The sequence below is a fragment of the Sapajus apella genome, unplaced genomic scaffold, assembly GCF_009761245.1.
Source record: "Sapajus apella isolate SASKATOON/1434 unplaced genomic scaffold, GSC_monkey_1.0 scaffold13, whole genome shotgun sequence".
Lineage (NCBI taxonomy): Eukaryota > Metazoa > Chordata > Mammalia > Primates > Cebidae > Sapajus > Sapajus apella.
In genome coordinates this window covers 7875503-7879678 of record NW_022436953.1, presented here as the reverse complement: position 1 = coordinate 7879678, position 4176 = coordinate 7875503, and positions in this window count along the sequence as shown.

Here is a 4176-nt window from a genome sequence, read left to right as displayed (position 1 = left end):
CGAAGTGGTCACAGTGTTTGTTTTTAACTTTAGGAAATCTGTGAGGCTCCCGGGGCAGAGCTGGGGACAGGGGGGTGGATTTCCTATTGACAGAGCAGAAGCTTTCACTCCCTTTTTATTCTTAGACTTTCAGGAAACTTTAAAAAAAATAACAAAACAGAACCTTTCTAGCCTGTCTTTGAGGCAACTTGTGTGCTGCCTGCAGAGTTCCAGAAAGGGCTTTTGAAAGCTGGCCGTAGGGTGGATTCCAGCCTAAGACCTTATTTCGCAGAGCTGATGTGTGCTAAGAAATATAGGAGCTGCAAGTAACAGGAAGCTTTTGGTTTTTAAGGAAATTGTATTTTAAATGGAGGATTTTGAGTCCTCTTAGGGCCCTTTGGCCTTTCCACTAAGGATGACCCCGCCCTCTTTCTCCAGAGTCTCTTTTCCTTCCCAAGGATGCTTGACTCTCCCCAGCATCTGCTCACTTGCTTTGCACAATAACAAGGTTGAAATGAATAGGGCTGGCCCCAAGGCCAAGAGGTTGGTTAGGTTGGGGAAAGGCCTTACGTCCTCAGAAGCTCCAGCTCCTCTGCATGCCTTGCTGAAGCACGGCCCCCATTGAGAACCTGGGATGGTTCTCTGGTTCCTCAACAAGGGTGTCATCCGAATCACCTGGAGAACCTGGTCCATTACCCAGACCCCGCCTTGAACCTACATGGTACTCAGAAACCAGTCGAGTGGTTGGATTAGGCTTGATTTTTAAGGATTTCTCCCAAGTGACTGATGGCACCCCTAGTTGAGGAAGCCATCTCACTTTCTTTCCTAATGGAAAGTTAAAGAAAATCCAAGTGGACTACTTTCCCTACAGACCTATTGGAAGATAGATAGACCTGGGAAAAGCCAGTGAGCCTGCTGGGAATCTGCGGTCTAAGTGGCATGGTCTAAGCTACACCACAAGCTTCTCATGAGGGCACCCACATTCACACTAGCACCATCAGCATCAGAGAGAGGGTGGGACGCCCTAGATGGTGAGCACTTCTTAGCAGGTCATTAATTGTCCACAAGCATTTATCAGGAGCCTAATGTGCATAAGACATGGCAGAAGATAGGAAAATGAGTAGGACCAAGCCTGTTCCCTAGAAGAGAACAGCAGAAGGTGACCTTCCAAGTACTGACCTATTCCTCCGAGTGTCACCCCACACTACACCTATGGGTATCACCTGGGTGCAGCTTCCTGGGCCGTGTCGCAGACTTCAGTGGGATCCAAAAAGGAATCTGCACTTCACCAACTTCCCCATGTGATTTTGGATGTCCAAGAACCACTGGACACCTGGGGTGATTAGGGAAGGCCTCATGGTGCAGCGCTCCCTGATAGAGCCTCTGAAAAATAACCAGGACTATGGCCAGGAAAGGGATTCCGGCCAGAACCATGGAGTGAGGGTGGGAAGGCCTAATAGAGGCAGGTGAGACAGCACCTACTGTATGCCAGACCATTCCGCACACACATTTGTTAATGTGCACAACTCCATGTCAGTCCTAGGATACAGGTGCTGTTCTTATCCTCCCTACTTTCCAGATAAGGAAACAGGCACTGAAGGAGCAGGTGACTTGTCTGCGGTCAGCGTGGTAAGTAGCACAGCCCAGATTCCAACCCAGGCAGTCCTGGTGTTGGCATATACTGAGAAGTCTTGGCAGATGAGGTTGAAAAGATAAGAGCGGGGCTGAACATGGACAGCTTTGAATGCTAACACAAGGTAAATTTGGACTTCATACAACAAGCAGAGGTGAGCCATTGGTGGGTTTTGAGTAAGACAGTAACTTGATTCATCCCCAAACGACGGAGTCCATATCTTTGTGATCAGCGCCATCCTCGTCCGGTGCTGTGGGGTACGTGGCCAGCTTCCAGAGCAGGGTTGGTGGCAGCTGACGTGGTTAGTGAATGTCCAGAAAGTCCTAACTCACTCCGAGGCTGTGATTCAGAATATTCTCATGGTCCATCTCGTCTCCACGTCATGGGACAAAGCTGGAAGTCTGTTTGGTTTGGCCAGTGACCGAAAGCAGAGGGAGCCAAGAAGCCACAGAGTGAAGGGAAGGGCAATGTGTGCCTTCAGCTGGGTCCTCCCTCTCCACCCCATTCCGCCTTGCCCCACCCCTGCCCCTGGGAGGGGCATTTCTTAGAGTTAACTTTTCTCATTGCCATCCAAAAATAGCTTGCTTAACTAGTTTGTTATTTAAAACAATAAAATAAAAACAGTAATACAGTCATAACTTTAAAATTCAAGTACTAACTGGAAAGTTAAGTAACAGACTAAAGGTCCCATTTCTGACTTCTTAGTCTACTACCCAGAGATAACCAACACGAAGTTTTCTGTGTATGTGTCACGTGCGTGTGTGTAAGCATCTTTTTAGTCCTTTTTTGCATAAATGGCATCATACCAACTAACACTTCTTGGTTACCTTTTTTTGAACATTTGGCTCTACCTTATTCTTTAAAATAGCTGCTTACTGGCCAAACACAGTAGCTCACGCCTGTAATCCCAGCACTTTGGGAGGCCAAGGCAGGAAGATCGCTTGAGCTCAGGAGTTTGAGACAAGTCTGGGCAACATGGCAAACCTCGTCTCTACAAAAAAATACATAAATTAGCCAGGCACAGTGGTGTGCGCCTGTAGTCCCAGGTACTCGGGAGGCTGGGGCGGAAGGATTGCTTGAGCCTGGGATGCAGAGGCTGCAATGAGCCATGATCACTCCACTGCTCTCCAGCCCGGGTGAAAGAGTAAGACCCTGTCTTAAAATAGCTGCTTACTCTCTCATTGTCTGTATGTAGGTACCAAAACTTACCCAACTTTCCCTATTGAGGGAAGTTGTCTCCACTTTTTTTGCTATTATAAACAACACTCTAGTGAACGTCTCTGTGCACAAATCCTGTTCTGAAATGATCCTTCCTCTCCTGGTAATATGGATTCGCCACCAAGCATCTCATTATAAAAAGAACCATTGCCTGGGATTTATTCAATCATCTTGACTCAACAGTGAGGAAAAGGCGTTTGACCAAGTACTGAGCAACAGCATGTGTCTGCCTGGGTCTGGCTCTATGTGGGGAACAAAAGTGGAAGACAGGGGCTCTGTCCCCAAGGAACTGGGTCTAATAGGAAGACTACCAATGGCTGCAAAGTAAGTCAGAGATCAATGAAGTGCGGTAAGTAATTGAAAGTGAAATTGTGTGGCTCTGAGGCCTGCCTGAGAGGAATGTGAAACAGACCTGCTTTGAGTTTCAGCTGTAACGTCTTTAGCTCCCTTACCGACAGAAAAATGTGAAGAGCCTCCCCAAAGAAAATCAAATCTACATAATAGTGCTCTCAAATGCTTGTATTCACTCCATTCATCTGAGTCTGGTTTATTTCCTCCCGCACAATGTGGGGCCCTACTTTACCAGGGAAAATGGCATTTTCCACCCTTTGATGTTTCTCTACAGCCCACAAGGAAGCCAGAAAATAAAAGTGTCAACAACAAATTATCTCTCAGAAAGAGGGAACCACAGAAACCTCAGAGATGTTCAAAGACATTTCTTCTTGCTGGGAAAAGGCGGGTCTTAAAGGTGTGAAGTGAGAGCCGTAGCACAGGGGTGGGGTAGGGAGTTTGGAAGAGTTTTGTCCCATCTGTTTCTTTCAAACCCACAGGTCAGTGATATTTTAGGTTTCTCTTGGAGCAGCTTTATTTAAAGGAGAAATAGCAAAGACCCACGCCCTGTTTCTTCTCATTAGCTGCCCTTGCCTGTCTTCCCAACTGGCCAGAGATAACGCCCACAGCCCCCACAGCCTTACTGCCATGAAGGAGGCTTCCTTCCTGAAGAATGAACTGAGCTATGTTAGACTAAAGGTTTCCTGGGACGGTGGCTGGACCCCCAGGGACTGACGATGCCCTTGCATCTCTTCCAAAAGGCATGGCTAGTGCTGAATCAGCCCCCAGGGGTCTGGAAGCTGTAGGTCAGCCCCCGGTTCTCCTAGCCAAAGACAGTGAGTCAGCCCATACATACCCCATGTACTCCCACCCCAGGAGTCAGGACCAAGCAAGACTACAGCAGGTGCTGTACGTAGGGCCAGATTCAGAGCCAGGGAGAAGTCAGCGGTGTTCAGCCCTCCGGATATGCACAGCTTTGCCCACTGCAGTTTCTAAGAAGCCCTCTCCATAGGGAC